Here is a 22,844-nt window from a genome sequence, read left to right on the forward strand (position 1 = left end):
ATGGTGTGGAAATAGAAGACTTAACAGTATTCCCTGAAAACTCCCTTCTGTCTGATCATTTCTTAATAACATTTACATTTACTCTGATGGACTACCCAGCAGTAGGGAATAAGTTTCATTACACTAGAAGTCTTTCAGAAAGCTGCTGTAACCAGGTTTAAGGATATGATTCCTTCTTTATGTTCTCTAATGCCATATAACAACACAGTGCAGAGTAGCTACCTAAACTCTGTAAGGGAGATAGAGTATCTCGTCAATAGTTTTACATCCTCATTGAAGACAACTTTGGATGCTGTAGCTCCTCTGAAAAAGAGAGCTTTAAATCAGAAGTGTCTGACTCCGTGGTATAACTCACAAACTCGTAGCTTAAAGCAGATAACCCGTAAGTTGGAGAGGAAATGGCGTCTCACTAATTTAGAAGATCTTCACTTAGCCTGGAAAAAGAGTCTGTTGCTCTATAAAAAAGCCCTCCGTAAAGCTAGGACATCTTTCTACTCATCACTAATTGAAGAAAATAAGAACAACCCCAGGTTTCTTTTCAGCACTGTAGCCAGGCTGACAAAGAGTCAGAGCTCTATTGAGCTGAGTATTCCATTAACTTTAACTAGTAATGACTTCATGACTTTCTTTGCTAACAAAATTTTAACTATTAGAGAAAAAATTACTCATAACCATCCCAAAGACGTATCGTTATCTTTGGCTGCTTTCAGTGATGCCGGTATTTGGTTAGACTCTGAGTCTGAGTTATTTTCATTAGTTACTTCATCCAAACCATCAACATGTTTATTAGACCCCATTCCTACCAGGCTGCTCAAGGAAGCCCTACCATTATTTAATGCTTCGATCTTAAATATGATCAATCTATCTTTGTTAGTTGGCTATGTACCACAGGCTTTTAAGGTGGCAGTAATTAAACCATTACTTAAAAAGCCATCACTTGACCCAGCTATCTTAGCTAATTATAGGCCAATCTCCAACCTTCCTTTTCTCTCAAAAATTCTTGAAAGGGTAGTTGTAAAACAGCTAACTGATCATCTGCAGAGGAATGGTCTATTTGAAGAGTTTCAGTCAGGTTTTAGAATTCATCATAGTACAGAAACAGCATTAGTGAAGGTTACAAATGATCTTCTTATGGCCTCGGACAGTGGACTCATCTCTGTGCTTGTTCTGTTAGACCTCAGTGCTGCTTTTGATACTGTTGACCATAAAATTTTATTACAGAGATTAGAGCATGCCATAGGTATTAAAGGCACTGCGCTGCGGTGGTTTGAATCATATTTGTCTAATAGATTACAATTTGTTCATGTAAATGGGGAATCTTCTTCACAGACTAAAGTTAATTATGGAGTTCCACAAGGTTCTGTGCTAGGACCAATTTTATTCACTTTATATATGCTTCCCTTAGGCAGTATTATTAGACGGTATTGCTTAAATTTTCATTGTTACGCAGATGATACCCAGCTTTATCTATCCATGAAGCCAGAGGACACACACCAATTAGCTAAACTGCAGGATTGTCTTACAGACATAAAGACATGGATGACCTCTAATTTCCTGCTTTTAAACTCAGATAAAACTGAAGTTATTGTACTTGGCCCCACAAATCTTAGAAACATGGTGTCTAACCAGATCCTTACTCTGGATGGCATTACCCTGACCTCTAGTAATACTGTGAGAAATCTTGGAGTCATTTTTGATCAGGATATGTCATTCAAAGCGCATATTAAACAAATATGTAGGACTGCTTTTTTGCATTTACACAATATCTCTAAAATCAGAAAGGTCTTGTCTCAGAGTGATGCTGAAAAACTAATTCATGCATTTATTTCCTCTAGGCTGGACTATTGTAATTCATTATTATCAGGTTGTCCTAAAAGTTCCCTAAAAAGCCTTCAGTTAATTCAAAATGCTGCAGCTAGAGTACTGACGGGGACTAGAAGGAGAGAGCATATCTCACCCATATTGGCCTCTCTTCATTGGCTTCCTGTTAATTCTAGAATAGAATTTAAAATTCTTCTTCTTACTTATAAGGTTTTGAATAATCAGGTCCCATCTTATCTTAGGGACCTCGTAGTACCATATCACCCCAATAGAGCGCTTCGCTCTCAGACTGCAGGCTTACTTGTAGTTCCGAGGGTTTGTAGGAGTAGAATGGGAGGCAGAGCCTTCAGCTTTCAGGCTCCTCTCCTGTGGAACCAGCTCCCAATTCAGATCAGGGAGACAGACACCCTCTCTACTTTTAAGATTAGGCTTAAAACTTTCCTTTTTGCTAAAGCTTATAGTTAGGGCTGGATCAGGTGACCCTGAACCATCCCTTAGTTATGCTGCTATAGACGTAGACTGCTGGGGGGTTCCCATGATGCACTGTTTCTTTCTCTTTTTGCTCTGTATGCACCACTCTGCATTTAATCATTAGTGATCGATCTCTGCTCCCCTCCACAGCATGTCTTTTTCCTGGTTCTCTCCCTCAGCCCCAACCAGTCCCAGCAGAAGACTGCCCCTCCCTGAGCCTGGTTCTGCTGGAGGTTTCTTCCTGTTAAAAGGGAGTTTTTCCTTCCCACTGTAGCCAAGTGCTTGCTCACAGGGGGTCGTTTTGACCGTTGGGGTTTTACATAATTATTGTATGGCCTTGCCTTACAATATAAAGCGCCTTGGGGCAACTGTTTGTTGTGATTTGGCGCTATATAAAAAAATTGATTGATTGATTGAATGTATTTACAATCTCAGAAACTAAGCAGTGTGGGGTCTGGTTAGTATTTGGATGGGAGACTTCTTCGGAATACCATGGACTCACCAGGTAAAACTGGAGTTGCGTTAGGAAGGGCATCAGGCGTAAAATTTGTGCAAAATACCAATGCAGATGTGGCTGTATCCGCTGTGGTGACCCCGAATAAACGGGAGCAGCTGAAAGGACAACAACAACAACTTACATTGAACTTATGCAATAAAATCTTGCACGCTTTTAATGTATAGATGATTTACTGCTCCCTGCTAGAATAGCGTGTGATTCCAGAATGTAATTATTAATGTCCATTGTTTAGTTTTGTTAGCTATTATCCATAGTTTCTCCAAAAATATTAGTCCTATCAACTTTCCGTTTTCACAGCGTTCATCCTTGACCCAAAATACATAAGCATACCAAACGGCAAACGTCAACTCTCCCCACTTTGTCCGTGATCGAAGTTATACACATGCACGCGCGCACACAGAGCTTTTTTTTTTTTCTGCATTTTGCCGCAAGCAGGTGCTTTTATTTTTACACACCCACAAACAGAGATGGTGGCGGAAGACATCAAACGCACCACACTTCTCACTCATAGTAATGGCAACATGACACTTAAAGGACATGTTACACATTTTTTAACATCCCAGTTAGCAAGGCAACATACAAGTACTCATGATTGTAAGTCTTTCTGCACACATGTGCTTATAATTAGTGGTCGCTGATGTATTTTAGTCCTCGCACTCTGAGCAGTAGCAGGTGCATTTCCGGAAGACGTCTCACTCGGCAATTCTCTACATTTTTCGGCATGTGATGTACATTTTAGAATGAACAGAAACATCCCAATGACTGACAAACAGAGGGAAACAAACCTGCTTTGTCCTAAAAGGAAGCTTCTGAGCTGCTGTTTGAAAGTGACGGCTCAGATTTACAGACAGGAGAGGACACACTTCACCCCAAAACTCTTAACTTTTTCAGAGTGTCGGATTTTGGAACCTAAAGTGTGGTGATGTGCTGTTTGTGAGGATGCTGGTTTAGTGAAGCTGTGGACATGGCCGTGGGGACATCTCCATGACACTGTTTTAACAGACTGCCTGGACACAGAGATGGATTTATTACATTGGAAAAAGTCAGAATACATTATTTCCAGGAGTTAATGGATGTTATTTAATGTGCCACAATTGTGAGAGAACTAAAGGTGGAGCTGCAGCTGGTGTTTTTGGACTCACCATCTTCTAACATTTTTCTCACTCCACTTTTCTTGACTGCTTGAGAGTTGTTTGATGACTCTGTTGCATTTTTTAGAATGGCCTAAGCAGTGAGTCACCCTCCTGAGTCTGGCCTGCTTGAGGTTTCTTCTTTAACTTCATAAGAGGGAGTTTTCCCTTGCCACTGTCACCTGTGTGCTTGCTCTAGGGCAGGGGTGGGCAACTTGTTCCAGAAAGGGCCAAGAGGGTGCAGATTTTCTTTGCAGCCACTGACTCCACCAGGTGATTTCACTGATTAATATCACTTTGAGCAGATGGAATCAGTTAATCTGAATTGAACACTGAGAAACATTGTTCTTAAACTGTTAGACTATTTTTCACACAGTTGTTACACAAACTGATAATCCATGCCCCATCGTTGCTTGTGAATGGCTGAGCCTTTTGGCGATGCTCCTTTTATACCCAGTCATGACACTCACTTGTTTCCAATTAACCTGTTCACCTGTGGAATGTTCCAAACATGTGTTCTTTGAGAATTTATCAACTTTCCCAGTCTTTTGTTGCCCCTGTCCCAGCTTTTTTTGAAATGTGTTGCAGGCATCCATTTCAAAATGAGCAAATATTTGCACAAAAACAAAAAAGTCTATCAGTTTGAATATTAAATGTCTTGTCTTTGTGGTGTATTCAGTTGAATGTAGGTCGAAGAGGTTTTACAAATCATTGTATTCTGTTTTTATTTACATTTTACACAACATCCCAACTTCATTGAAATTGGGGTTGTATATATGTGTGTGTGTGTGTGTGTGTGTGTGTATATATATATATATATATATATATACGAGGTCTATTAGAAAAGTATCCGACATTATTTTTTTCAAAAACCATATGGATTTGAATCACGTGTGATTGCGTCAGACAAGCTTGAACCCTCATGCACATGCGTGAGTTTTTCCATGCCTGTCGGTTGCGTCATTCGCCTGTGAGCAGGCTTTGAGTGAGGATTGGTCCACCCCTCTCGTCGTTGTTTCATTGCCAGGAAATGGCGGAATGATTTGGGCTTTTTTTCCATCAGAATTTTTTTCAGAAACTGTTAGAGACTGGCAGCTGGAAACCATTAGAAAAATTTATCTGGCTTTCGGTGAAAATGTTACGGGCTTGGTAGAGAATAAGGAGTGTTACTGTCACTTTAAGGACGGCCCCCAGCGGCTGCGGGGCGCGCCGCACTCCGAAGCTGCCATAGACAGGCTGAACGACCATTTCATTTCTAAACGGATGGCTGTCTGGATCCGTGACCATCGTGTGCCATTTCTCTGGTTATCACAAGAGCTGGACATCAACCATTGTCCCGTGAGGCTTCATCACGGCGTTGCTTTGCGCCATGCGGCACCGCCGCGACGCGTGAAGCCTCTGCTCCTCTTTCCATGACAAAAACTCCTGTAACAGTGGAATGTGCCATTCATTTCCAAACTGGACACTGTTTTTTATCCGGGACGTCGTCTGACTAGCACAGGAATTGTGAAAAGACGTGGACATCAGCACTTTTTTCGGCACATTGAGACAGTGCGGAATTCCTCCGCACGTCGCTGCAGTGCCGCATGGCGCAAAGCAACGCCGTGATGAAGCCTCACGGGACATGTCCTGGCATGTCCAGGCACATCCACAATTTCTCGGATAATCACTCGATGGAAAAACCACCGACAGCTGTCTGAACGCCATCTCAAAGCCGTCCTGTGAGACCAAAACGGAGGTGGTTTTGTCTCGCTCCAGTAGCGAATCCATCGTGACACGCGAAGCCTCCGCTCGGCTTTCCATGACAAAATCTCTTGTTAAAAGTGAAATCTGCCAGAAAATGGTTGATGTCCAGCTCTTGTGATAACCAGAGAAATGGCACATGATGGTCACGGATCCAGACAGCCATCCGTTTAGAAATGAAATGGTCGTTCAGCCTGTCGATGGCGGCTTCGGAGCACGGCGCCCCACAGCCGCTGGGGGCCGTCCTTAAAGCGACAGTAACACTCCTTATTCTCTACCAAGCCCGTAACACTTTCACCGAAAGCCAGATAAATTTTTCTAATGGTTTCCAGCTGCCTGTCTCTAACAGTTTCTGAAAAAATTCTGCTGGAAAAAAGCCCAAATCATTCCACCATTTCTTGGCAATGAAACAACGACGATGGGGCTGGACCACTCCTCACTCAAAGCCTGCTCACAGGCGAATGATGCAACTGACAGGCGTGGAAAAACTCACGCATGCGCACGAGGGTTCAAGCTTGTCTGACGCAATCACACGTGATTCAAATCCATATGGTTTTTGAAAAAAATAATAAGGTCGGATACTTTTCTAATAGACCTCGTATATATATTAGAGATGTGAATCATACAACAACTCACGATTCAATTCGATTCCAATTCTTGGGGTGACGATTCGATTCAGAATTGATTTTCGATTCAAAGAGCTCTGAGAAAAAGTTACAAATATGAACTTTGCATTTGTGGATATCTGAACACATTTGCAAATCAATGATTATTTGTAGATCACCCTGTGTGCATTTACAAATATTAATGAGCCAATTTTAACTCCATAGAAAAATGAATTATTAAATTTTCCTACTTCTCCCATACTATGTGGGATTATGAATTCTTATAGATAAAGGAATGTTGTGTGTGTGTGTGTGTGTGTGTGTGCATGTCCTGCGTGTGTGCGTGCGTGTGGTAAGAATGAACCTAGAGGCAGGGGGGCTGGCAGACAAAAGTGAGCGAGGGGTGGGAAGCGAGGGAGGCGGTGCTAAGCAGGCAGGCAGCAGTGAAGGAAAGCTGGGAACTGGAATAGTGGAGTGAAATGAGAGAAGAGAGGACAAGACAAGAAAAAGAAGGCACCCGTTCGAGCACCCTCATGCTGGAGAGACAAAGACAGGGAACTGGACTGCTGAGGACAACAGACAGAGCACAGAGAGAATCTGAGGTGGCAGGCAGACTGTAGTGATTTAATTTTCCAACACAGACAGAGACAAGTGGAAGCAGCGATGCAGAACTCTCATTGGGGTGAGTGCATGTGTCACCACGCATATGTGCGTGATATGCATCAGTGTCTGTCCCAAATAGTCAAAAGTCTTCTTACTCTGATTTGTATTCCAATTTAAAGTAGGAAGGTTGCAAACTTGAAGCACTATAGGCAGCTGCTTAGAGGGTGTTCGTTGTGGAAACGCTTTCATAGAAGTGTGTAATGGAAACAGTTTGAAACAATAGTCGCTTGAGTGTCCCATTTGGATAGGCAACATCAGTTTTACCCAGAGAGGAAAGTAGTTTAAGAATGTTAGTAAAACCCAAGAAGTTAGTGATCAGCTAAACTGATGTCAGCTAAATTGTCAGTTTTCTTTAAAACACAGTAGTAAGTTTGTTGTTATTGTCCCAAAGGCAACTTCAGGGGCCTGTGGTCTTGGTGTTGGGATTCCAACTTTAAATTTGTGTCTAAAGATGTTATGACTAATCATGACTCTGCTGTAAAATGTTTAGCCACATTGAAACATTTGGCCTGATAAGAAGGGACGTCACAGACCTAATAGATTTCATTTTAATCAGGTTTTTCCATAAGTTTGCTGAACTTGATAATCTGCTCATTACAGCTCCATGTGTATTGATTTGAAACTTCAGCTTTCCCACCCTGTGGACAGTTGACCTGAGGAAGGAGAAACAGTGGGGCCTTATTTAATCTGTGTAGAGTTGGCACACAAACAAAAAAAAGATGAGACAGAATGAGGCAGCATAGATATTTCCATCAGGGCAGCTAATTAAGCTTTCGTCTCAGACGTACGTATGACCCACACAAACCATGTTTCTGTCTAGAGGAGTTAAGACTCAGAGGGAATCTTTGTTTTTCTTTTGATGACGAAGCACTCTGAGCACCACTTGGTTGTCCACTGTCTTCTTTCTTACATGTGTAATTTCAAGGCTCTGCTTGTACCATGGGATACATATTGTAGTTTCTCAATAGGATTGTTGTGGCCTGACAACGATGTGTAAGCAGATACATCTACAGACGAGAGCGGTCAGGGGCTCTTCATTCACTAAAGCTCACAAGCTCAAACCTTTGTAGTATCTGTCACTCTGACTACTTCAAGTTGAGGTTTCATTTGTGCATGCTGAGACAAGACTGTAATTATTCAGTCGGGATTTTGGCAGCACTTAAGAAGGGACTGACGTGTACTCCTGAAACCCAGCAGCTGTAATGGACAGGTGTCGAGAGGCCAACGTTGATGTAAGACTGCGGGGTGAAGGGGTGAGGGAGACTGCTGGAGAACATGGGTTACCTCATCCGTGCTGATCAAAACAAATGAGGTCACGTGTTCTAGGTCACACGTGTAACCCTTTACAGTTGTGTTGACTCATGTTGCGTTTGAATGTCTAGATGGTATTTTGACATGAGTGTAGAAAAGCAGAAATAGAGGGCTTAGTTGGTGAAAAAGGAAGAGACACAAGACCAATTTTTTGTCCCCCTTTCTTTAGTTTCACTGCCTTTCGTCCTTCTTGTCAAGAATCCTCTGTTCCATTATTTTCCAGCGAGCCCGCTGAGCTAATTCTCATGCCAGGTATTCATGCAAAGCCTCTAGTGGGGAATAAATGGTGGTGGAACATTAAAGGAGCGAGACAGACACAGAGACAGTGAGAGATTATAAGTCAGCCTGGCTTTGGTTCAGTTTGCTGAATGAGTGTTTCCACGCCAGCCTGTCCCCTTCCCTCTTTATCATGATTGCACTGGCATGCAGTCGGCACGGACGGCATGTCTGGCTATTACTGCACATGTATGCGTTTTGCCATGAAGGATATTTTCTAGTGGAAGTGAGTTATACGATGAGGCTGACACAGTTACGCTGAGGCGTCACTGCTTATGTAATAGCTGCTGTGGAAGTCATTTGCCTGGCTGCATTTAGTAGCTTTCTGTGTGTGTGTGTGTGTGTGTGTGTGTGTGTGTGTGTGTGTGTGTGTGTGTGTGTGTGTGTGTGTGTGTGTGTGTGTGTGTGTGTGTGTGTGTGTGTGTGTGTGTGTGTGTGTGTGTGTGTTGTATTGTGCCTGTCTGGCTGTTGTCACGCGTCTTTACTTGATCCTTCAAGCTGCAGTATGTAGGGTGTTTATTTGCAGAGATGGAATATCGCATTTATAACCATCTCTTCATTAGTGTATAATTTACTTGTTACACAAACTGATGTGATTTCACAAGCTTAGAATGAGACCTTCATATCGACATGGGAGTGGGCCCCCTCATCTGAGGCCACCAGAAGAACAAGGAAGAAATAAGAGGAATCCTGTGATTACTCTCATATAAACTACTGGCTGCTAGTTCAGGTAACAACTTTGAGAACCCCCATCCATTGTGAAATGGAGGATTATACATATTGCTTATCACAAGAGAAGGTATGGGAGCATAAATCCTCATCACCAAAGAAGCAAAATTGTGAAGGAAAACAAAATCATGACCGGCTATGGCACAATGCTGTCTGCACCCTCACCACTGGGTGACACTAAATCTTGCACACTGTAGCTTTAAAAAAGCTTAGCCATTTAAATATTGTTTTCCCTACTGACACCTGATTCTGGATAAAAGTAATCTGTTTTCCCACCCTCACTGAATCTGGCCACAATCTGGTCAAGTTGATTTTGGTAAGATAACAGATCCTTTATCTCTGTTTTGTGTTAAACTGAAACGGTGACCCTCCACTAAAAACAAGAGGGAGGAATGACACAGGGGAAGAACTGGAAGGAAAAATAAAATTGATCAAATTAGCTGTTTGCTTTGTTTAAAAATAAATCATAAAGCAAGTATTAACAGATGAATAAACAAAGTCAGTGGTTTCTGCCTGAACTAGCCATTGATTGTGACCAACAGTGGTCCACCGGCCAGGCTAATCCCTGTGTCTCTACCACTGGCATTCATGGTATTTCCACTGTCTGTATGTCTGACCACTGACTGCCACTGTATAACTGTAGTCCCTGGAAGAACAACTGGAAAATTCAACATTTGGAGCCAGTCTGGTAACCGACATGTAAATGATGTCTGTGTACAAAAAACATTTCCCACACACAAACTGATATTTATGTTATATGGCTGGGGGGGCCTGGCTGCCGGTTTGTTTGTCTTTTGGTTTCCTCCCAGGTGGCGTGCGTTTGGGACTGAGTGGCTGTGTTGCTGAGGCTGTCAGGACCTCACCCTGATCACCTGCGACTCGTCAGGACTCACAGCTGTAGTGCATCTGGATGGATTGGAACATGTTGGCATTTAAGACTGGAGTGCACAGTGTGTATTTGCCAGAGACTCGACCTTGTGACCAGACGGGTGAGATCGTCGTCTCGGGAGCCATCTCATCAGCAGCGGATGCTGAGAACGTCCAGGTTTGATGCACAGTCTGTGAAAGAGGAGGGGGTGAGGTCTCATGCTCGTCAGCACACTTCCTGAGGTACGTTAGATTTTGTGACTAACAGTTATACAGTCAGTAAATGTGGTGTCCCTCACACCTTATTGTATTGAGCTGTTTGTTAGTCATGTATCAGCTTCCACTGCAGTGGAGTTTTGTGAACTGGATGTTCCATGCCTGCAGGTTAGGAAGCTGATCAGTAATCAAGCCAGGAAGTGTTTGCTGTTTGTACACCTTTAAGTGTTCTGTGTGTAGAGTGTGGACTCACATAATGGTTCCTTCTTTCACAGACTCGGTTGTTGCGGCCACCTGGGGGGTGTCGGCGGGGTCCTTGGGTCCGAAACAGCTTCTGGCTCCGGACCGTTAGCGCTGCTGGGAGCGCACCACGCCAGACCGCACCTTTTTGTTATTTTATCACTGTTATGTATTAAATTCAGTTAGCCTTTGTACCGTGCTCTGCTTATTTCATACTGGGTCCTTCAAACGCTGGTCGGTTCTCCGAGCTGCGTCCGACACATAACAATTTATGCATTGAGAATGTGTGCACCTATGGTACAGTATATTTCAGCTTGTGTTGTCGTGCAATCAGTGTATGTTCAAGGAAAAATAAAGTGAGACCAAATCTTAAGAGGCAGTTTTCCTTGTACAGTTCTTACAGTACGCATTCAAATGTTCAAGTCAAGCTCATATAAAAAAAACGATAAGCAATAACTGCTGCATGTTCAGTTTTATTGTTTTTGTTTTTTTATGGGTTTTCTTTTAATAATGAACAACAAAATGCACCATTTCCAAACAGTTTCAGAAACAAAGAATCATGTGAGGTCACAGTACAAAAACATAATTAACAACACTAAACACTGCTGAATAACCTGTTATTTCAGCTCATAAGGCTTTATATGTTAAAAGCAAGTTAATCTAATACAGTAGCTGTATCAATCCAAGCCTTAAAATTCACATTTTCTTTTCTTACTTCTGAGGTATAAATAACTTGGAGGTTATTTCCAGAGTATTGTGCACCAGTCATTTATCAAAGTCTCTGATCTTGTTTCATCTTGCACAAATATGCATGGTGTTTGTCTGTGATTGCATATTAAAGAATAATAATATGAATAAAATGAAGTCTGCACATATACTTATAAGAGACAAAGAGGATTTTCATACGTATTTCTCAGATATTTTGAGTGTGGCCATTGTGTTATGATGATAGTTACAGTGGTTAAGATGTTTCATTGGCCTGTCGCACCATGACGATTTAGCCAGCATATGCCAACTTATGAAAAATTTGGAGAATACGCTGGCTACCTCCAATAGGTTATGCAGCTGTTACACCATTACGATTTAGCCAACATGTTGACAGTCCCGGTTCCACTGAGCGGTCTGGGCCAGTACGGCACTGTATGGTACTGGTCAGAACAGTTAAGTTTGGCTTGGCTCCATTTCCACCACCAGCAGAACGCTTTTGTCTGGTAGGCGGAATAGGTAGATGTTGACATGCATGTCATCGAAAGTGCATACACTTTTGCGCAGCCTTGCTTTTCCTTGCCATGGAAGCCAACCAGAGTAACTTTAACTTTTTTATTTTATTTTGTCTTGGTGGATCATGGGATTTACTTTTACTGTATAGGTTTTCGTCAGGCTGTGATGATGAATTCAACTGAAACGAAATAACAGGTAACATTAAGACTTCATATTTACTTAGTGTGTGAATGCTTTTAATATTTGAAACAGTCTGAACTGTTCACATGACTGCAGCTTTCAGTTGTTGAGCCAATCAATGGAGAGCATCAATGGACATATTTAGACTTCTGAGTAACTTACACATAACGTGTGTCAACAATTGCATAACTTACCTACAACTTTTGGCCCGCGTATGCAGGACGTACGATCCATATGGTGGCATGCGTCGAAAATATTATGCATGCCAAAAAAAGTTTCAACAAACTCACCGTACTACAACGTATACCAGTGTGCAATGTGCTCTTAACTTATACAAAACTTACCAATAACTTATTAGATGTACACCAGCGTATTCTGCATATTTTTAATACATTGGCATATGCTTGTTAAATCATCAACGTGTGACAGGCTCATACGTTTTCTTAAAAACTGGATGGAATGTGTCACGACTGTGTAATAAGATGAAATGGTTACATCATACTTTATGAAATATTATGTAACAGCTGAGTGGATCCTTGTCATTTTATTGGTGCTTTGTATGTCATGTGACATTGATTATTCATCTTATTTCTGTTGTGTTGCATTTATCGTGCTTTTTGGTTCCATTTAGCGTGCAAATTTCATTCCATATGTTTTATACTATTGCATGCTGCGAACCCCGCCCACTAGTGGGGCGGCATTTAGCTAAACATGCGGAATTTGTTTTGCTGACAATGATGATTTGAAGGAGCTAATTGACGGGGCTAATTCTTTTAACACACATACACACAAACAAATCCACTACGCTGTAAGCCATCTGGAGGCATGGAGAGCTGTTAGGAGGAAGTCAGAATGAAAAGCTGGACTATTTTCTGATGTGATTTTTTTTTTTTTTTTTTCACTGCACTGAGGAAGTACGAGGTCTGTCAATAAAGTAACGGTCCTTTTTATTTTTTTCAAAAACTATATGGATTTCATTCATATGTTTTTACGTCAGACATGCTTGAACCCTCGTACGCATGCGTGAGTTTTTCCACGCCTGTCGGTGACGTCATTCGCCTATGAGCGCACCTTGGGAAGGAGTGGTCCCGCCCCCTCGTTGGATTTTCATTGTCTGGAAATGGCGGAATGAAAAGGACTTTTTTTCCATCAGAATTTTTTCAGAAACTGTTAGAGACTGGCACCTGGAAACCATTCGAAAAATTTATCTGGCTTTCGGTGAAAATTTTACGGGCTTCACAGAGAATAAGGTCTGTTACTACAGCGTTAAGGACCCCTTTAAGGACGCTCGGCGCGCCGCGCTCCGAGCTGCAACGACGCGCACAAGCCACCGGACCATTTCTATTGGTGGCTCTGTGGATACGAGACCGTCGTGTGCTCTTTCTCTGGTTATCATAAGAGCCATCAGCCATTTTCCGGCAGATTTCACTTTTAACAAGAGATTTTGTCATGGAAAGCCGCGCGGAGGCTTCGTGCGTAAAGACCGAATCGCTTTGGAAGCGAGACAAAGGAACACCTCCGTTTTGGCGTGTCAGAGGACAAGTTTGGACATGTCTATCTCGGCTTTCAATGCTTACCAGTCCAGTAAGTATCAGTGAAATTGTGGAGAGCTGGACAGCTAAACGTAGCACGTGGACATGGCAAACTTTTAGAGCTCTCAAGTTTTTAAAAGAAGAATTGTGCAGCATATCTGTGTCACGGAGCGACGTCGGACAGAGGGAAGATGGCGAGAAAGACTGTTTGAAAAAGTTTGAGAAGGACAAGAATCCGTGGAATTGTCGCTGGCTTCATGAACACACCCGGAAGATAAAAAGAAACGGGAAAAGCGAACTGCATCTTTTGCCATCGGGAAACATGGTAACAGGTTTTCTCTCCCTGGAAAATAATCATTGTGCTGTTAAAACAGGATTTTAGACAAGATTATGTTGATTACTTTTTAAAATTAATCTAGACTTTCTTTCATTGGAAAAACTGTGGCTTTAAATGGATTTACAGGAATTTACACAAGAATATAAATGGCTTTTTTTTTACTATAAGGTATGCTATTGACATTTTACCATGATTTTCAAAATATTCAAGCTTTAGCTGTGGTTTTTGAAATGCTTTAAGAATCTTTTCAGTCTTCATGAATTTCATGTACTTTAACTGTTCTGAGTTAATGCATAATTTGGTTTACAATTAAAAGGAAAATTTTCCCAGGTCCTACTTCCACGTCATATTCTGTTATTTCAGCATTATCATTGACTGTTCAAATGAAAGGTTGAATATAGGATCATTTAAATATGCACTTTTTTAGATGTTTTTTTTTCTTCCAGGAGATGCTCAAAAATCTATCATTAGATACAAACTTAATTTGGTTTCGGGGGCTCCATGGGCCATAGACCCCGGCTCCTGGGGGCTGCGCCTCCCAAACCTCCTGCAAAGTTTCCTCGGATTTCATCATTTTCATTTCACAGCCCTGGTGCTGTGGGCATGATCCAGCATGTGAGTGCCTCCTGCCTGAGGATCCCAGCAACTGGAAAAGGCCAAGGGGACACCCACATTTCACCTGGCTGCAGCAGATAGATAGATAGATAGATAGATGGTTACTTTTGAGAAGTGGGGATGGACCAATTTTTCTGCCTGGGTAGTTGCCATCCACTTAAGTGGCACCAGTGCATGCTCCTAGACCTGACCTAGCAAAACTCTCTGCAAGCATAAACTATAAATGTGAATGTGAGTGCCAATTTCTGTCCTCAAATAGCCATATTTCCACAAGTCGGTCACTACTTTTATGTCACTGATGTCTGCTGCTTCCCGTTTCAATACATTACTTGCTGCTCTCTCTGTCAACCCCCACTGGGGCTTTGTGAGTTTTTGCACACAAAAAATGTGTGCTAGAAACACTTAAAGAGGGGAATTTCGGGCTCAGTAACCCCACACTCCACCAGCATCAAGTCAGAATTGAGTCCAAAAGCTATGAGATGCTAAAAAGCCAACCTGCCCACTGTCAGATTGTCAGGCTATCAGGCACATACAAAAACTTACTTACTCATTCACTCGCTCTTTCTTCCTTCTTCCTGGCTGTCTCATTGCACCCTGTGCATGAAGAATGTGGGCCCCTGCTTCCATAGCAACTGTTCCAAACAGAGGGAAGCAGCAAAAGGCTGCAACGGCAACAAGTTGGTTGTAAAAGAACAGGAGGAGAAAAAACAAAGAAAGACCTGTTGTCAATTACTCCTGCACAGACTCATTTTAGAGGCTTCTCTGCGCACACCACCGTAGCAAATCCTGTGTAATAAAGTCAGAACCTTGCAGAACTTAGGACGCTAGAATTCACAACTTTTGTTCAGCATTACAATGTGAACCATGTTACTTTGCCAAATAAGACAAAGCCTCACTGGGTTCAGTGAAGAAAGATTTGGCACTTAGACTGTAGCTTAATGGGGACTGAATGCATATGCAAGCAAGTGCACAGTGCGAGAACTCAAATCTATGTGGGGGTAGTTGACGGGGAGTGACCAGTCAGGCAGACAGTCATTGTGTTGGAATGGAGACACGATATAACAAGTTTTTCGGAAAAATTTTTAAAGGAATTCTCCCATTTTACAGTAATGTTGGCTGACTTTGCTACAATACTGTTCTCATGGCTATTTTTTGTTGTGTAGCTTCAGTGTCTTGATGTGTGACAAATAAGTGGGAGAGTAGCTTAGGTGTGGACTGATTTGACTTCTTTGGGATTATATGTGTGTCTCTGTGTGGCTGTTTCTGTCTTGTCTGTACTTGTGAGTGTTCTTTTGTTGGTTAACACGGAGGATTACTGTGTCTCACCTTACTTCTTTATTTATGCCTGTCCCTCTTTTACTGTCCAGTAAAGCAACCAAAGAGTAAATAAGAAGAAATAAAATACAAAAATATTTGACTGCTTCTTACATCCTGATTTTAAGTCTTGTTGATGTTGAGGTTCATCAACTCTGATTATTTTTATTGTTTCTACCTGTTCTCTTCCTCTCACTGATGTTACCATCAGTTAGTCATGCTGAAGTGTTGCTACTAAAGAAGGGGAGATGAAAATCTAGACTGGTGAACAGTGAGTTGTAAGAAAGTTTCTGTATAGGCTCTCAGTTGTCTCTCGCGTCAAGCAACCCAGTCCAGTCGAAGATTCAAGCTTCTCTACTATAGTTGTAAGAAAGGGGGGTGGAGGATGACGATAGTGGTGGTGGTATCAAAATCCAGCACAGGAAGCAAATGTGGGAGGAGGGAAAGGATATGGGTGAAAATAACCAGGAGCAGGAAAGAAGAATGAAAGTGAAGGAAGGTGGTGGAATAGGTTACAAAAAATTGCAGCAGTTCTCTAGTGGGATGGTATGTTATTACCACAGAAGGTTATATTTAGGTTTTGATATAAATATTAACATGAATAGTGCTTCTTCTTTCGGCTGTTCCCGTTAGGGGTGACCACACAGCAGATCAATCGTTTCCATCTCAACCTGCCCTCTGTAACTTCCTCTGTCACACTAACCACCTGCATGTCTTCCCTCTGCACATCCATAAACCTCCTCTTTGTCCTCACTCTCCTCCTGCTCCATCCTCAGCATCCGTCTCCCTATATACCCTAGGTCCCTCCTCTCCACATACCAAAACCATTTGACTTTGTCTCCAGACAGTTCCATCTGAGCTGTCCCTCTGATATGTTCATTCCTAATCTGTCCATTCTCATCACTCCCAAAGAGAATTGCAACATCTTCTACTTTGCCACCTCCAGGTCTGCCTCCTGTCTTTTTGTTAGTGCCATCGTCTTTAAGCCATTCAACATAGCTGGTCTCACTACTGTCTTGTAGACTTTCCCCTTCACTCTAGCTGATATTCTTCGGTCACAAATCACTCCTGCCACTTTTCTCCACCCACTCTACCCTGCCTGCATTCGTACAGTTGACCCGAAGCATTTCAACTAATCTACTTTCGCCACTTCTACTCCTTGTAACCACAGTATTCCACCAGGCTCCTTGACATTCACACATATACTCAGTCTTGCTCCTACTGATTTACTTTCCCCTTTTCTCCAGAGCGTATCTCCTTTCCAGGTTAGACTCAACCTGCTCTCTACTCTCACTACAGATCGCAATGTTATATGGAAACATCATAGTCTATGGAGATCTCATCTGTCAACTTGTCAATCACCATTGTGAACAAGAAAGGAGTCAGAGCTGATTCTTGGTGTAATCCCACCTCCACCTTGAATGAGTCTGAGGGTCATCAACAGTATAACAAGAAAGTACTATAAACCCTGCAAAACATATACTACATTAGTAGTATATACATTTGATATGTATTGGATGGCAATTCAGTTCCTCACAATGCAATACGATGCGATTTGGTGTGATACCATTAGGGATGGATATTGATAAGATTTTATTGATATCGATGCCATTATCGCTTCCGCTTATCGATCTGATTCTTTATCGATTCCCTTATCAATACCTCTTGTGAATTTTCCATGTACTAAAAGTAGGCTTTACAGGTTTTCTATGTCAACAACATTTTATTGAGTCCTAAAGTAAATAAATATGAAATTGGTCACTGGATCCTTGATCTCTGGACATAAATAAAAATCAATAGGTCACTGGATCCTTGATGCACATGGTGGATCCTAGATCTCTGGACAGAAATAGAAATAAACAAAATCTTTAGTTTTTGTCAAAAGTAGATGTTAATGGCACAAATGTAACTCCATAGACTCTGAAATCAGCTCTTCATCCGGCTGCTGCACGTCAGGATGTAATTCATAAAAACAGAGGGTGCCTCATTTTGGGGTGGGGGGGGGACCTGGTTTTGCTCAGTTGTAGTTTATTGCTTGTATTATAACCTTTGAAAAGAGGTGTCATTTGATTTAAAATGGTGATTCGCTCTGAAATGATTAATTCCGACCGAAATCTGTGTGGCTCTTTGTAGCTGCGCACTTAGTCCCACAAAACAGAGGATATTATTATTATTATCATTATCATTATTATTATTATTTCCTTTACCTAATGGGCAACTTCAGTTTATGTACAGGCTGGTGCTCATGCCAGTGGACTTGCTTCTGAAAACCAGTGAAGCAGAGAACCAGCGAACAGCGCTGCAGTCTGCAATCAATGTAGAGAAATATAATTTCTCGATAAACACCCTCAAAACAACGGCCACTCCGGTGTCCTGAACCGTCTGTGTTGCATTCAGTGTGCCTCGGAAAAAATTGATGCAAGCAGGCAGTGAGTGATGCAACATGATACAGCCTGTCAGTTGAATCGATGCACACTGAATGAATCAGTGCACTCGCATTGCCCACGTTTGTATCTAGATACCAATTCATATCGATTAATCTCCACATGCCTGCAGTCTACCAATTGTTAGTGCAGGCTTACAAGTATGAGAACTGTAATTTTGTGAAATAGAGGATCATACATATTGCTTTAACAAGAGAAGACAAGGGAGAATAAATCCCCATCGCCAAAGAAGTGAAAGTGAAAAGAAACAATATGGCCGGCAAAGCATAATGCAGTCTGCAGCCTCACCACTAGATGTGACTAAATCTTATACACTGTAGCTTTAAACTCAGATTTCATCCTCACCTTGTTTAGATTGTCTTCACAGGAATGGCTCACATCAGTTGTGTTTAGATCTGAGAAACGACACAATATATAGCATGTAATTTGCTTAACAGTAGAGAAAGTGGTGTAAACATGTGGGTAATCATATTTCCCTTTGCTATTGATTTTTATGTTATGAGCTCTTAAAGCTGCAACTCACTGTGTAATAACTGACTTTTATCAAGTGTGAGAATTTCTCATGGTCATAACTTGTGCCCCGTTTGATGTCAGATGTGCAGTGATGCTGTGCACCAGATTATGGACTTTGATGTAAGTACAGGAAAGCTATGCTATAACAATAATGGTAGCAGCTGGAGGAGACAAACACTTAAATACATAAATACAGAACAGTAAGGTGTGTGTGTGTGTGTGTGTGGTGTGTGTGTGTGTGTGTGTGTGTGTGTGTGTGTGTTGTGTGTGGTGTGGGGTGGTGTGTGTGTGTGTGTGTGTGTTTAGATTGTGAGCTTGGCATCCCACATTTCTGACACAGACTTTTGTCCCAGTCTGTGTGATCATGAGGCTCCAGTGTCTTTTTGCTCACCAAATAATGACCAAACAGGATTATGTGCTTAATTTGCTTAGTGACTCAGTCCTCTTTGGAATACCTAGCTCTGGAATTCCCCCAAACCCCAAATCTTCACCCCCACCAGTCCTGTCTTTGTTTTCACTCCCCTTCTCTTTTAGCTTTCTTCTTTTTGCCTTTCGCTCTCCATGTGGAACCCTGTGGAGTGTCCGGAAGAGCTCAGAGGTTGTGTGTGATTGCAAGTGGTGATCTGATGCTGTGGAATAATAGGCTTCCTCTCCTGGATTCTGTAGGTTTTATTAACAGTCTGTTCACAACAGGATTACTTTCCTATCAAAGACCCCACTTCAAGATCTTGTTAGAGATTTACCTGTGAATCTCTTGCTTCGTACTCATTGTGTGCCATGTAGAGGGTAAACTGTCACAAACACAAGATAAATTTCCACTTCCTTTCAGAGGCATTTGTTTAATGTTGAGTCTACCGCTAAACCATTCAGCATCATTTAATAGTTTCAGAGTCTAAGGATGCAGTATAAACTGCCCCTGGGTTGACCCCATAATAGCTGACTGCAATGCTATTGGAGTTTATTTTTGAGCATCGAATCAAATGGCTCACTGTGAGACACGCCTCATGAAAGACTATCAGAATGATTTCAGGCACTTGAGATGTTTCTATTTTTAGGGATGATGACTGGTTTTGCTGGGCCTGTCTTGTGTTGCTCACAGCAGAGGAGGAATGCATGTAAAAGAAAGACGGAGGAAAATATTTGACTTTGAGGAATGTAGCTAGTACAGGGAGGCGAGGGGGCACTTCAGGATGAAATAGCCAGTGAGCAACATCAGAAGAGGAAATAACTTTTGGGATTTGTTGCCGCAGTAGCCAGAACAAAATCAGATCCTCTGAGGTCACTGGGTGAGGGGACAGAGTAAGACCCACTCCCCTGCAGTCCTCAGAGCTTCACAGGGCTGGGGTTTAGAGTGGGGGTTACGGTAGATGATTGTAGAGGGTTGTTAATTCCATTATTCCTGCCTGAGAGGCCCTTGCCATGGTTCAGGGGCAGGAATGGGACTGTTAAGCTCTGACGTAATGCATCACGTGATAAATCTGTTTCCGGGTCCAAACAAAACACTTTTGGTTATGTAAAATGACGAGATTCATTTCATAAATGGTTGGTTCAGCCGCTATAGCGTCAGCAATCAAAACAAAAAGGCCAGGATAAGGGGCTTACCTTATTAGTTGTAGCCACTTCTGTTTCTGTTTGTCATTGGCTGGGACTCTTTAAAACGACAGCTCCGGTGATGTTTCCACCCTATTGACTCGGTCGCACATCCAGGAACTCTGCTTGTGAGGTCTTCACTTCAAAAGAAGCAGCAGATGCAGACGACCAACGACCACAAACAGCTGACAAAGCGCGCATTTTTTTTGTTTGGACCCAGAAGTTGAAAATCACGTAGCGTTGCATAAAATGCATTACATCACACTTAACCAAATAGTTGGGGGTGATTCAAGGTGAAAGGTGGTTGTGAGGCGTGGTTATTCAGATATGGGAAGTAACCACATACCACATGTCTTTATCTGCTTGCCTTGTGTAGTCATGAGGCCTGTCTCCTGCTTTTTACTCCCTCTTACTCCCACGCATAGAGTTGCTCAGAGTTAGAAGCAGGGAGCCTGAAATGTGTCATTCATCATTCACAAATCCTGGTTTAATTTTGGCATGGCCAAATGATGTGTATCATCTTAGTGGTTATGAATACAGTATGTGTGTTGACTTTTACATGATCTTATGGTGTTATTAGCAGTATTGCTGTCAGTATGTATGATATTGTTCTGGGAGACAGTATAATTGGCTTGAATATTGCCACTTTGGAAGAGATATGTTGATTTGACCCACGAAACACTGCTCCCCCCCCCCAAACAATTAACTAGAGCCTGACCGACATGGATTTTTTGAGGCCGATAACGATATTTGGATGAAAAAAATACCGATAATCGATAAATCGGCTGATTTGCCGATAGCCCATAAATCAGCCGATATTTTTTTTTTTTTTTTTTTTATGAATAAAATGTTCTTTGTTGGACCCTTAACAAAAAAGGTGTGAGCTAAAAGCTGAAGCTTTGTCCTCATTGATTAACTTTATAACAGAGAAGAATTTTCAAGTTCAAAAAAATGCATTTGGAGCAGTTAGGGGGCTATTCAAACGGGCCAACTAGTAAGATATCACTCCTGAAAACGATCTTTGCCATATCACGTGAGGTAAATCTGCCCTACGATTGGATTTTGGAAAACCATGTGACGGAGAACCAATTCCAATTGGACACTCACATTGCGTATGTCATCACACATCTTCTATGAGGAGTACCAAGATGGCCGACAGTGGATCGAAAGTCCGCAGAGTTAACTTTTCAGCAAAAAAAGAGTAAGTTTCTATCTCATATCATTAAAAAGTTATTTACAATTTAGTAAAGCTTGGTCCCAGCCATCGTATACGACGGCGTCAGCCCCAGAGGGTTAATGGCGAACAGCAGTAATTCCCAGAACCCTTCTGGACGACCAGTGAATCTGAATGTTTCAACCTCTTAGCAATAAATGAAAGTTTTTCATGCTAGAAATAAGGTCTACACAACGTGGGATTAATAAAAAGCATGACCGACGCAATGAAGCACATTTGACACATTACTACATAAACTGAGTTAATCAAACTGAGTTGAACTGAAACAGGAGAAATGTGGGGTGAATGTAATCGCAGTTATTACAAACAACATCCTTATAAACTTACTTGTATGCTTTTGTCAGCCGATTAGTGCAGTATGACGGCGAACTACGGGGGCCAGTGATGAACACATTTAAGCAGAGTGTAAGCAGCTCTCAGTTGAATGGAATCAGAGCTCCATCTACTGGACAAATGGTGCAAGGACATTTTACATTGCCGACACAAACATTATTTCAGTAACTGTTCCGTTTATGAGAAATTATCGGCGTTGTATCGGCAAAATTTCGGCCGATAGTGAGTAGTTTGAAAACGGCTTATATCGGCCGATAATACCGGCTGTCCAATATATCGGTCAGGCTCTACAACTAACACCAATAATATGAACTGAAAATAGAAGATTAGTCTTCTTCCAGTTGTGCTTTTGTTATATCAGCTTGAGGAGGATTTTATTTCTTAATTCAGACAGAGAAGTAATACTTTGCTTTTTTTTAAATACCAATGGAAACCATTTCCTGCAACGTCATAGGCAGAAGAGGCTACGAAAAACATCATCTGAAAAAAGAGATTCTGTTTGGTTTGCCCACAAATTGAAAAAAAAAAATCTAATAAATAAATAAACTTCCATGCAAGTATCAATCTTGCTTCTTTATTATTGTGTTTGTATGGTAAGTGCTTTTTTATACTTTTAATTGTTTTTTACACACTAATAATAATTAATTAATTTTGGAGCAATTTTGTCCATCTGCTTGGCTTCCCCTCTCCCCACTGCGGTTGCTGAGCGCAGCATCCTGGAGGTTCTGATGGTTCTCCGTTTTACGGACAGTGGGTACCACCAAAGATTGCACAAACAAACCAACTAAATAGTCCTGTTTCCCGCTTGCGCTTCCTCGTGATTCACGCAAACAGAGAGTCAGCTGAAGGTGTTTGTGAACTTTCCCAGCGGAAATGGTGTTTGATTTTCCACCAGTAGCAACGCTTTATCTTTTGTGTGACAGTTAACCAGACCAATGACAT

The 22,844-nt window shown here is 41.8% G+C and overlaps 1 protein-coding gene across 1 annotated transcript in view; it reads left to right on the top strand.

Moving 5' to 3' along the window:
• Positions 1–6,736: 6,736 nt before the first annotated feature.
• The window catches only part of LOC117523411 (leucine zipper putative tumor suppressor 2 homolog), a 31,960-nt gene continuing 15,852 nt past the window's right edge, over positions 6,737–22,844 (top strand). The window contains exon 1 of the mRNA XM_034184933.1: positions 6,737–6,969. The gene's annotated coding sequence lies outside the window, so the exon portion shown is untranslated. The remainder of the gene's footprint in view (positions 6,970–22,844) is intronic.

This window comes from Thalassophryne amazonica, chromosome 13 (assembly GCF_902500255.1).
Source record: "Thalassophryne amazonica chromosome 13, fThaAma1.1, whole genome shotgun sequence".
Taxonomy (NCBI): domain Eukaryota; kingdom Metazoa; phylum Chordata; class Actinopteri; order Batrachoidiformes; family Batrachoididae; genus Thalassophryne; species Thalassophryne amazonica.